The 13,000-nt window shown below is 35.8% G+C and overlaps 1 protein-coding gene across 2 annotated transcripts in view; it reads right to left on the bottom strand.

Annotated features, from left to right (window-relative positions):
• Positions 1–10,329, bottom strand: part of LOC102225392 (serine/threonine-protein kinase PAK 4) — a 43,323-nt gene extending 32,994 nt beyond the window's left edge. For both annotated transcript variants that reach the window (XR_002754356.1, XM_023351494.1), the window contains exon 1: positions 10,182–10,329. The gene's annotated coding sequence lies outside the window, so the exon portion shown is untranslated. The remainder of the gene's footprint in view (positions 1–10,181) is intronic.
• Between the last annotated feature and the right edge of the window lie 2,671 nt (positions 10,330–13,000).

Below are 13,000 nucleotides of genomic sequence, written 5' to 3'. Positions count from 1 at the left end.
CCAAGTCTGCCTGTTAATATAAGCACATTCATCACCCAACAGTGCACAAACACAGACACAGCCAAGGCCAAATTACAGAACATGATGTCAGAAATCCAGTCCTCCAAGGATTATTTGATTTGCTTGAGTGTGGATGCAGTCAGATAAGCAAAAAACAAAATAGTTTACAAAGAACAAAATTCACTGAATGAAAGGTTTGGTTGTTTAGTAAAGAAAACTGGTGAATTTATTTTGAGGTGCCGATCAGGAATGTATCCAATACCTGAGCGAGGAGGAAGCCTGTTGACATTCCTGAGTAAAAATACAGCAGAAACTGGTTCAGCCGACGTATCAACGGCAGAGACGCACAAAGCTGCCAATCCAGAGGCCAAGTTCAAACAAAGCTGGCAGTGTTGCAGCCAATGAGAGCCGACTTTCAGGCGCAGGTTGTGGAATGTGGAAAGGTCAATGATAAAGACAAGCAGAGAAAGTAGGATAAATGAGTACACAAGCTGATTCCACACATTTCCACACAGACTTTCTGAATGCGCCTGAAGGAACCATTTCCAGATTTCTACATGCTCAACAACAAAGAAATACTTTTAATAAACTCTGAGGCACCTTTAAATTGGTTATAAACTTACCCTTAGGTTGCAAAATGGTACATTTAAACCGGTCACAATAAGCAATAAATCAATTAATTGCATGATAAATTGAAACAAGTGCAATAATTTCCATTTGCGTGATTTATCGTTTTCTCTTTCTACCAAAAACTGGATGATAAAAGTCTTCAGTCTGGTGTTTTAGTCTCAACTAGCCATTTTTTGAAGGATAATTTTGTTAACAGATACTTCATAATTCATTTTATTTGTTTCTCTTGTTTTGTTTATTTATTTTGGATATTTAAAATGTCTTCCAGTTCCAGTGTCAAATGTTCTTAAAGTTTATTGTTCTTTGAGAATGTGTTCTTGCATTATTATGTCATTGCATTACCGGAAAATGTTTATCGCAATAACTTCTGGGGAAATTTATCATCCAGTAAAATTTGTCACTGTGACAGGAGTAACTGCTGATTGTTATGTTTTGAAGGGAAATTTTGTTTTGTTGAGACTTCATAATTTTTTTTTCTGTTTTATTTTGGATTTTTAAAAGTTTTCATGTTAAATGTTCTTTGGAAAGTAACGTTTACTGATGTACTTGCATTATTATGTCTTTATCATATTTGTTGCAAATAGTCTCAAAATGATTATATTATTGTTTATATTGATCATTTCTGGGACTATTCAGTGTCCAGCAAAAGTTTTTATAGTGACAGCTTATAAAATGATGCTAAAAATTTACATCTACTGCATTAAATATTTTCCATGACTTCAGACCTATCCAGAAATATGACATTTTCATGTATTTATTAAGCATTTTCTACATTTTTATGCCTGTTTTGCTCATAAATCCTAACATTTTTGAAGGAGAATGACCAAAAATAGACTATATTTTCAAAACCAAATAAATAGAAATAACCTTTAATCTGATGTAGACATTGATCATAAAAAAAACCCCAGTTTTGTCCGATTTTGGGCCTCGAGACTTAACTTAACTTAACTGAAGCCTAATTGGAGGACATTATGACAATAAATGCAACAAAACAAGCATGAGAAATTAACAATTACAGTTCAGTCCACTTCCAAATTATTTTAAAATAACAGGAAAAAAAGAACCAACTAATAGCAACCAAACACTTTATCCTTAATCTAGCACAAAAACAATTCTACCAATTTAATAAAAGTTTCACCTTCATGTCTCGTGATGTCCTGTTGAAACCCATTTAGACCAAACTACACTGCAGAAACTAATTGAAATATGCGTAAAGTGAAGGATATACAATGTATAAGTAATAAATGTTGCATGAAACACACCTCTCATTGTCAACAGAAGAATATGTGAATTAGTCAAAAGATTAACAGAAAAATGCTTCGGATCATAGATGAAAATACTACGTGTCCTTCAGTGAAAGCAAACTTCGGTGAGTCATGAGCGACTGAAAATGTCTTATGAATTTCCAGACAACAGGAATATCCACTTAGCAGCAATAACAGATCCAGAAACGATTTCTGTTTCAGCAGGAAACAAATACCGACTCTGAGAGGGAAGGAAGAAACAAGACGGACAAGAATCTGCCAAGGCCCGATACTTGCTAACTCATGCTTAAAAATAGATTAGATTTATTGTTTGTAAATACGAGAAATAAGATAACTGTGGTAAAGCTTGTTGATGACGTAACCGGCAGGCATCAAAACAGAGCAGCGTGGAGGAGAGTGCAAAGGAAGAACTCGTTAAAAAAGTATGTGCAAAAAACATCAGTTATCTGGGCCGGGTTCAGGTTTAACCTCCGGCGACGCTCAGGAGGAGCGCGGCAGATGTCACGGTCAGACAGCGACAAGTGTTAAACACATACAAATATTTACATTACAATCAATTAGTGTCTGATTTTTTTCATTTCTACTGTAAGTTTTACACAAATCATATTGTGGTATATATTATTACCACCACCCATTACAATATATATTGTGATATGAATTTCATGCCATATCGTACATCCCCATTTCAGGCTTAAACTTCTTTTTTTTGTTTAAATCATGCAACATTTTAAGAAATAAAATCTTTTCTCTTTTAAAAAATGAACTGAATTATTATTTAGTAGCATCTTCTTCATACGTTTCTTTTACTATCTTAAGCAGCTACTACAGAACAGGACAATTTTTTGATTACTCGCCAAATGACTCAATTACGAAACTAATCTATTGAGAAATCAGGCTGAATTTGTGACCAAACTAGCCATAATCTCAAGTGGTGTCCAGTAAATATGTGAGTCATGGTGGCGTTGTCATTACATAATGATGTCATGTCGTAAACAGAAGCAATGAGGGTGCGATCATCACTTCTCTCACTAGGAAAACACAGACGTCATGTGATCTCAGATTTAAAGACAGTCCTGAAAAGTGCTGCTCTTTAATCAGACGCGGCAGACATCATGTGACCCGTGAACCTGCTGGGAAGCTGCCGCTGTGGTGGAAGGGATCAAGTAAAGCTGTGTGAAGATTACTCACAATTTGAAAATATTATGTGAAGATGAACAAAAAGGTTCTTTCAAGAGTCCTACAAAAGGCAGGATCCTGAGAAATAATCTAGGAACGGGTTGAGTCCTGTCCATCTCATCCAGACTAGCAAAAGCTTTCGTTTCCTCCTCTGAAACCCGACCGGAACAGAGGTGACACGCCACCACCATCCAGAAGTCTCTCTGTATTGTTTCTGTTAATCCTCCGTAACACTGGGAGCACACAAGCCTCAGCATGATTTCACAGCCAGAACGGGAAACGACTGCAGAACAAACATTTACTGAAGCCAAAATAGGGACAAAGAAAGCATCGGCCTTTCAAAAAGAGAAAAACGACTTAAAATAAAACACAAACTACTGGGGGAAAGTAGGTCAGGTTATTGTTCATTTACAATAAAGCTCACATTTTGCTTCCTCCTCTACTGCCGATATCCATATTTACAAGGGAAATACGCCACTAATCTGATTTTGTCTGATCTAATTCAAACATTTATCTTATTTGAAAAGAATAAATCTGTTCTTGCATACAGGCAGCAGTGTCACAACATGAACCAACATCTCACACCGACGAAGATGCAGAAATGTAAGCATAATTTCTGGGCTGAAACGATTAATCGTGACGAATCGATTACTGAAGTAGTCTTCAACTTATTTAGTAATCAATTCATTGTTAACTGGAGTACAGACTCAAAAAAGGCAATGTGTTGGAAAAAAAACATAGTCAGAGCAGTAATTAAACCAAAACTGTACAAAAATATGTTCATTTTGCATTAAAGGTATAAAAAAAAAACTATGAAAAAATTTGTCAATCTACAAATTATCAAGTGTTCACAAAAGGAATGATATGTTATTGCACTTCAGGTATTTTTTATTATTATTTATGAAAAAAGAAACTGAATTATTTGAATCTTTTAATGCATTTCTAATGTATCATCAAAAAGGCATAAGTGGTTAAATAAAAAATCTGCTAACGTGCCAATTTTCTATCCGATTAATCGGCCGAATAATTGATAGAATAATTGATTACTAAAATAACTGTTGCATAATTTTCTTATTTGCTTCGCTCTGCATCATTTAGCAGTGAGTAAACAGCTCCTTCACATCTTATCTGCTGCAGCAGCAACAAAGGGAAACTTGTCCTTCACCTTATCAGGCCTGAAGTTTCACTCCATACCAACAATAACAACCTTGTTGCGTTTTTCTCTCGCTCTAAAACTCCTCGTTAAGTTTGCTTGTGCTTGCAGAAGCGGAAGAGATAATAAAAGCAAACAGTCTGATGCTCGTGTCAGTCAGGAAGGAGAAGACGACAGGCGACCCGTCCTGCAGCAATTCTGTGTCCACTTTACCTGAAAGCATTAGATTTAGTCTAAGTCTGCTGCAGGAATCTCCAGCATTCTTTGCATGGTTTTATTTTAAATCGAATAGATTCTTCAGGCCTTGTTTCATAGATGAAGCCCTGCAGCAAACATTTACAAGATGCCATAATTGTGGGTTTGAACCAAACAAATGCAGCTGACTGATGGTGTCAGAAATGGATCTGCGGCTCCAGTAACAGGGAATCTTTTTTTTAGTTCAGTCGCTGTTGTTTCTGATTCTGAGCGCCTCCAGGCCCATGTTGGAGTTGGCCGGTTCAGTCATTCCTCAGAGGATTTTCCTCTGTTCTCCAAATCCAGTTCTTTAGCAACGTTAAAAAAAAAAATAGTATTATTTCTTCATTTTCTCAATTTCTTCCCATTTCCCAACCAGGACTTGTGCAAACAGGCCCACTTCGATCCTGTAGACTCAGTGTCCAAACTTTTCGTAACACAAGTTAAAAATTGTCAAGTCAGAAGATATATTGCCCAAAAAATATATCTTAAACAACTAAAAATCTAGTTTCACAAAACCCTAACCCATACAATAAATAAAGTAATCAAAGTAGTTAGGGTTAGGTGAATTAAGTGTGTTTAATGTGTTAGAATTATAAAAAGTTAAAAAGTTGCTTGAGAAAAGAAGCTTTAAGTCTGTAAATATGTTGTTTGCTTCCTTTTTAGTGCAAATAAAAGTTTTAATGCAAAAAAAAGTTTATTGATCTTTGAGAATGTGTTCTTGCATTATTATTATGCTGTTTCAATCATAACACTAGAAAATGGCCCGAAAACAACAATATTATTGGTTATCGCAACAACTTCTGGGACAATTTATTGTCCAGCAAATGTGTGTGCATAATAATTTTTTATTTTGGGGGATACATTGATTTACAGAGCCATTCTTACAAAATGTCTAACTCATATGAAGTTAACTCAATGCAAAATATCCTTAGGGACTGGCTTACAATGAAAATGAATCTTTTTTAATGAATCTCAGTGGAGTGTGACGGCAGCAGAACGTTCTCCATCATTTTCATAATTCACTGTGTCGCCATCAGCAGCAAAACAAACATTGATGTCTTTCTGGGGCTTTTTTCTTCCTCTGGTTCTGATGATACCAACAATGATTCCAACCATCAGGATCAGTCCTGTGATCTTCAGAGTCAACATGATGAAGCTCAGAGGAGACGAGGCGGGCGGGACTTCAGCTTGGTACTGAGCTTCTGTCTTCACTGTGTTTCCTTCAACAAACTGGCAGGTGAATCTTCTGCTGCTCTGAAGATTCACAGTCAGATAGGAAACACAACCAGTCTGTCCTCCAGACTCATATTATCATCTTCACCAGTCGGTTCAGTTTCTGTCTCATCCAACCAGAGGAGACTTTTACCTGGACAGGAATCCGACCAGCTGTGTTTCACCAGAGAACAGAATAATGTGATTTCTCCATTCTTTGTTGGATCAACAGCTGGTGGCGATGAAGAGATGATCAGCAGATTTAGATACACATCTGTGTCAGACCTGCTTTCATCTTGAGGCTGGCAGCGTTAACGTCCAGCATCCTCAGCCATGGTGTTGTTGATGATCAAAGAACAGTTTCTGTCCAAACCCAGCCTGGCAGCACGAGGTGAACTCTGAACGATTCCTCTCTGAACTTTCTGCTGATTATTCATGTTTTCATTTTTCTCATAAATCCAGTTAACAGACGAGCATGAGTCAGATGATGAAGGTCAGTTACAGGGTAAAACGGCAACATCTCCATCTCTGTGGTAGATATGGACTGGTTTTCTTCTGTTAACTGCATCAAACCAATGTGGGTCGTGAGCTTCAACCTTCATTCTGTTTCCTTCAACAAACTGGCAGGTGAATTTTCTGTTGGTGTCGCTCTGACGCTTCAGTTAGAGAGGAAACACAGACAGCCTCTTGTTTTTCCTCGTTTCTAATTCCCTTCAGTCAGTTCAGTTCCCGTCTCATCCAACCAGCGGAAACTGTTCTCTGGACAAGGACCCAACCAACCCACCGTATCTCACCAGAGAGCAGAGTAATGTCAAATCATCCTTTGTTGAAAATACATGTTGTTGAGGCAGATCAATGAGCAAAACATTCAGATACACCTGGCCATCTTAGGAGGTTCCTGAATCAGGTTTACAATCCAGCATAATCAGGATCAATGTCTTTGATGATCAGAGAGCAGTTACTGTCCACATCTAACCTGGAAGATCGATGTGAACTCTGAAAAAGCTGCTTCGTTCCAACCCTGCTGAGTATTTTCATCTCTGTGGTAAAACCAAGTAACACTGGAGCATGAGGGAAATGATGAAAGACTGTTACAACAACATTATCCCTATCTGTGTGATAGAGATAAAGCTGAAGCACAACGACCAGAACCAGAACCAACATCTCCTGTCCGTCTATCAGCTGCTGAACTGAGAGACTTTTCTCTGCTGCACATCTGAAAATACTGATCATGTTTCCTCTTTGTGGCTGAATTAATGGTTGAAATCAAATTTACATTAACACCCACCACATACTCCGTCACTTTGCTCTTATCAACTTTATCGTTTCTAAAAAACTGACAGTCAGTCCACCAGCAGCAGAGACTGCAGACGGAGAATTAAACCGAGTCAGAACGGAATCCATACTGGTCCAACTGGATCCTTGCAGCTAAAAATACAAAAAAAAAATCTTTTTTTTTTTATAAACATGTTTATTATTCACCAGCAGGTGTTTATACAACAAACAGAGTGAGAAAAAAGCACAAAACGGGTATTGATCTACAAAAAAATTAACCAAATAATAGAGAGAATAACAGCTATAGAAATCAAACAACCAAATAAAAAGAAATAAACTTCAACACTGGAACTGGAAGACATTTTAAGTATCCAAAACAAATAAAACAACAGAAACAACAAATAAAATGAATTATGAAGTCTTTTTAACCAAAACTGCCAAAATACGGGTTTGTTGAGACTAAAGCACCAGACTGAAGACTTTTATCATCCAGTTTTTGGTAGAAAGACAGAAACAAACCATGGAAATTGAGCTTGTTTTAATTTGTCATGTGATTAATTGATTTATTGCTTATTGTGACAGGCTTAATGCTACTTCCTGTTCTTCCACACAAAGGTTAGCTTTGTGAAGTACACTTTTAGTTTAAAAGTGTCAGCTTGTATTTTATCATCACAACTCCAATGTTTTGTTATAAATAAATAAAGATCAGATGACCAACTCATATTTTAGCTATTGCTGATTATGGCTAATAATTACATTAATTTAGAGTCAATCAAGTGTTTTTTAAATGTAAGATGTTCGTTCTTTTCGCTGACTGAATGTTTATCAGCTTAACTCTGCACCAGGTGCTCTGCAGGGCATGAAGACGGCGCTGCTGTTGAGGTGTGATGTATAATGTGAGAGAACAGTGACCCCTGCATGCACCTCTGGCATCCAAGGAATGTGCTGTATGAACCCAGCACCAAACGGACAACTTTACTGAACTCCCTCCACTCACCGCAGACATAAAACGATCACAGGCTCAACATGAACACAGAGCAGAAAAGATTCTGTAGTTGATCCAGAACAAAAAAACACTAAAACAACAGAGGAACGCTACAAGTTAATGCTCTTTTTCATTGCAAGTGTGCACAAAAGAAACTCGATTAAAATCACGTGATTTTAATCGTGAATAAGCAATAAGTTATTAAAAACAGGCTGCGCCTCCTACTACTTCCTGTTGTCTTCTTTGTGGTTTCTGGCAGTAGTAACATCCTGTTGTTGATCATGTGACTCGTGTGATGCGAAAAAAATGTTTCCATTGCAGTTTTGCAAAATAAACCAATTTTGATTCAATACAAAAAAAAGGAAAAAACACTCCATCAGCGCACCAAAATATTTTTTTGACAAGAAATTTTTTCAAAATTGCCATTACTCCATTAAGCAAATTTATTTTCGAAATATAAGATTTTCCAATTATATAGTCAACTGAAATGCAGCTACTGATGTTTGAGAGCAACTTAAAAGGTCAGTAAAGGAGTTAACCTCTCAGTCGACATAAGCTAACAATTTACATTTAAATATTAGCTTCACGTACACCAACAGTCCAGTAACAAGATTTGGTATGTCGAAAGAACACGATTCTCTGTTTTAAACCCGGAATGCTCTGTTCTAACCCCCACAACTCTCCATTCTACTCCGGTTCAGATTAACACAAGAAAATGTTAGTCAGCTGTGCAGCAGACTAGTGAAGCATTGACACAAATCAGTGTAACTTTGATTTCACAGCAACACATGCAATATTGTTGAAGTTGTAAATTCCGTGTAGTAGCTAAGGATTTTCCCCAACAATCAACGGCTACGTTCACACAGCAGACAAATGCAACCCAAACCCGACAGTTTTTCCAAAATCTGACCAATATCTGGCTTTTTCACAGCAACCTGAATGGTCCAATTACAATCAGTATCCGATTGTTTTCAAAGTGTCCGCAGCCTGAAACAGTTATGTTACGTTTTATCCGACTTTTACGTCATTGACATGAGACATGGATCATAATTCTGAACAAGACGAAGCCAAATGTAGTAAATCTGGATGTAAACAATGATTGAACATTATTAAATTTTCAACCATTGCTCAACCATCTTAAATGGAATGAAAATGTCAGCCTTGTTGTAAAAATAAGAAAACCAAAACAATCAATTCACTTTTTATTGAAGTTAAATAGTTTCACAAGTTAAAATGCTAAAGAAAGACTTATTGGAACTGCTGTTATCACTGCAATATTTAACAAAACTGCCATCACAGCAGCAAGTGTGAAAAAAAATCCTTTCTTTCTGCATAATGAAGCACCTCTAATGCCTTTAGTTTTGTAAAAAAGAAAAAAAAAAGATTTATAATCTCTAATTTATTAAATTTATTCTCTATAAATATAGGTTATGTTTCCTATAAAATGGATGAAATTGTAACATAAAAACAAACAATGCTCTGGTGTTTGTAAATTATTTTCTTTAAAACAACTTTAAAATTCAAGTTAAAACTTGCTAAAACAAAAACAAAAACAAATTGAGATCCAGGAATCACAGCTCAATTGTTGTACCTATTGTGATGTCATTGACCTAAATACTGACAGAGCAGAAGTAGTTTGGTGTTTTTTCAACATGTTTTTTAAAATCGTATTATTTTTAATCCTTTAGTTGAACAGTACTTCAGTACTCAGCTGTTTTTCTCGTCATTGTATTTTTGTTAGTACAAAAAAAACACGCCTTTGGGCAATCGCTTTAAATCTCGTAATCCTTGCATAAAAATACACCGTGAACATCGTGTAAGAGGAAACAAAAGTTTAGCAAATCGTTAAACTTTTAAATGACTGATGAGACTGTCAGAAATCTAATACGGGCAAAAATCATTTACATTTTACCAAATCCATCGTAACTCTGGACGAGCAGCGCAGCGACGTTACAGTAATGTAGAAACGGATCCTAAAACCAGAATAAGCGGTCATATCTGCTGGAGTTACATTCATAAGCAATTTAAGACGTTTAGCGAAGGTCATTAATATCAAACTGTAAACTTTCCATCAAGCTGTGAGCGAGTTTTCATTAAATCAGAGAGAAGAGGCTGCTCTGCTCTCCTCGGAGGCAGCCTGGAGAGCTCTGAGAGCGGCTAACGTTAGCTCCTGTTAGCTCCTGAACGCGGAGCGGAGCAGCAAAATAACCTTTAAATACTTTTATTAAACCCGAAGCCGCTTACTCACCCAGAAAGACACGGAGAAACTCTTTCCGCTGCCTCGGAGGGGACTCTGTAAACTTTCCCGGGCCTAGTGGAGCATGAGCGGGATAAGTTTGGGAAAACTGTCTGACATTAGCTGAAGTCTCTTACTTTCCCAGCGCCATGTTGAACAGGGAAAAGAGTACATCCGGGAAACTGGGGCCGAGCGTCACCATGGAAACGGAGGAGCGTCGGTCAGTCCTGCCTGAATATTCATGCAATTGGTGTCGTCTTAACCTTTTCATCTCTAACGTATTGATTATTAGCTTGTGAAGGTTTATTTTGATGAGTTATATTGTTGTGATTTATATGAAATCATCATTTGTTTTGATCATAAAGGTCAAACCACCAACAAATGTGTGTGTGTGTGTGTGTGTGTGTGCGTGTGTGTGTGTGTGTGTGTGTGTGTGTGTGTGTGTGTGTGTGTGTGTGTGTGTGTGTGTGTGTGTGTTCATTTGTTTGACATAATTACAACAAACAAAGCCGAAGCAGACAGGCTACATCTTGAGTTTCCTGTTTACTTAATGTAATATAATGTTTACTTACTTGTTACACACAACTAAGCTGCTAATATCCATATATTTTTTGTTGTTTGTCTATTTAGTTTTTCCTATGACAGTTTCACTGTCCCCAACTTTAGAATCTGTGGCTCGAAACGGTTAGACTTTGATATTTTTCTGATAAATTTCTGAAATTAATCTAAAAAAAAGGTTTTTTCTAAAAAAATAAAACCCAAGGTGTTTGTTTGTTTTTTTTTACTTTTTGAGCTCAAAAACTTCCTTTTTTTCTAGAAAATTTCTGAGATTAATCTAAAAATTCCAGAGATTTTTCTCACAAATGTTCAACTTTTGAAACTCAGATTTTTTTTCCAGCAAATCTATTAATCTAAAAATTTCTGAGTTTTTGTCTCAAATTTTAGACTTTTCAAACCCATAATTTACCCTGTTTTCTAAATGTCTAAGATTAACCTCAACATTTTTGAGTTTATTCTAGAAAACTTTTGACTTTTGAAACTCAGAAATTTCGACGTTTTGTGAGAAAATTTCTGAGATGAATTAATTATTGAATTCATTCATTCATTTTTTTTCCCTTACAAATGTTCTTCTTTTCAAGCTCAGATTTTTCTGTGTTTACTATAAAATTTCTGACACTAAACTCAAAATATAAAATTTGTTTTTTCAAACCACATTTTTGATTTCTGAAACTCATATATTTCCTTGTTTTTTCTATAAAGTATTTGAGATCAAGTCCAAAATTCCTGATTTTTTTTCTTGGAAATTTTTTGACTTTTGTAGCTCAAAAATCTCCCATTTTTTCTAGAAAATTTCTGAGATTATCTGAGATTTTTCTCACAAATTTAAACTTTTGAAATGCAGAAATTTCCAAGTTGTTTCTAGAAACATTTTCAGATTAATCTTAAAATTTCTGAATTGTTTTGGGGGGAAATTTACCCCTCCTTTATTTGGTCCAACACTTTGCGTGGCTTCACAGCTGTTTTTTTTTTTTTATTATTATAGCAGCTGAATAAGAGTCATGATTGTGTGGAAACTGATTCAGAACCAACAGAGAAACAGATGTTGCTGATAAAGTAGCAGCCTCCTCCTTTTGGCCCGCTCTCCTGCTGCAGGAGCCGATTGGAAACAAAAAAAAACATTTTAACGAATCCAGAGCTGATAGGAAACCAGCCGAGGTGAAACATGGAGATGAAGAAGAAAAACTAAACTGAATATTTATTTAAAGTTTGTAACCGAGGGAAGAACAATCTCAGAATGATTCATTTTAAAAACAGAGCAGAGCAGAACAACGTGTTCATGTTTCAATTTCAGAGATTAGGCTGGAAGTTTGCTCTGGCTCAATCTGCTGGAGGAGGAAGATGATGATGATGATGAGGATGATGATGACGGCAGAGACACTGTGTCTGTCTGTCTGTCTGTCTCTCTGTCCGCTGACTAAAGCAAAACAATGCAGCCAGAAACACAGTGTGCTTATTAATGAGATCAAACAGAAATGTTTCTAATTTGTGTTATTGTCTCTTAAAATAAAAATCTAAATTTTAAAAATCACTTTAGATCTCATCTACCGCGATTTCTGTATACATCATTAAATAAAGAAATAAAAGAAAGGGAGAAGAAAAGAAACAAACAAATAGAAATTAAGAAGAAAATAAGAAAGGAAGAAAGAAAAAATGAAAAAACGGAGGGACAGAGAGGAAAAAAGAAAAGAAAGAAGCAAACAAATGAAAACAAATAGCGGCAGCGTCAGATATCCAACACTGACCTCTAGTGGTCGAATCCTCGCATTGCACCAACTGTCTGTCCCGTTATTTTAACCCAGCCGCATTAATTAATAAATAAAAAACAATAAAATGTTCTGACTTTTAGAGTGTCAGCAAACTGACCTTTTATGATCTTAGAATATTTTCTAAAAATTATATTAATGAAAGTTTCCATATAGATTAATGTTCTAAAATAATATATTTCAGAGAACAAATATAACAATTTATTCTCAATTCAGTTCAGTTCAATTTCCTTAAATATAATCATTTTTACACATAATAAAGAAGCAATTTATATGTATACATAAATTATGTTAAATTCAACTGAAAGTGGCATTTTTAAATTTAATTTACTTGAATAAAACTCAGCATAATACAGTCAGATAAATGCTTAATCATTAAAAATCATCAAGAAAAGTTTTCTGTCTGGGAAATCCTGTTTCAAGCTTTACAATTTACTAGTTATTTTTGAAGGCAGTATTGCACAATCACCTCAAATTCAAGCTGCACTTGTGTTTGTGTTTGTTTTA

This window comes from Xiphophorus maculatus, chromosome 18 (genome assembly GCF_002775205.1).
Source record: "Xiphophorus maculatus strain JP 163 A chromosome 18, X_maculatus-5.0-male, whole genome shotgun sequence".
Classification (NCBI taxonomy): Eukaryota; Metazoa; Chordata; class Actinopteri; order Cyprinodontiformes; family Poeciliidae; genus Xiphophorus; species Xiphophorus maculatus.
The sequence above is the reverse complement of the archived record's forward strand: the minus strand, read 5'-3'. Positions and strand labels throughout refer to the sequence as shown.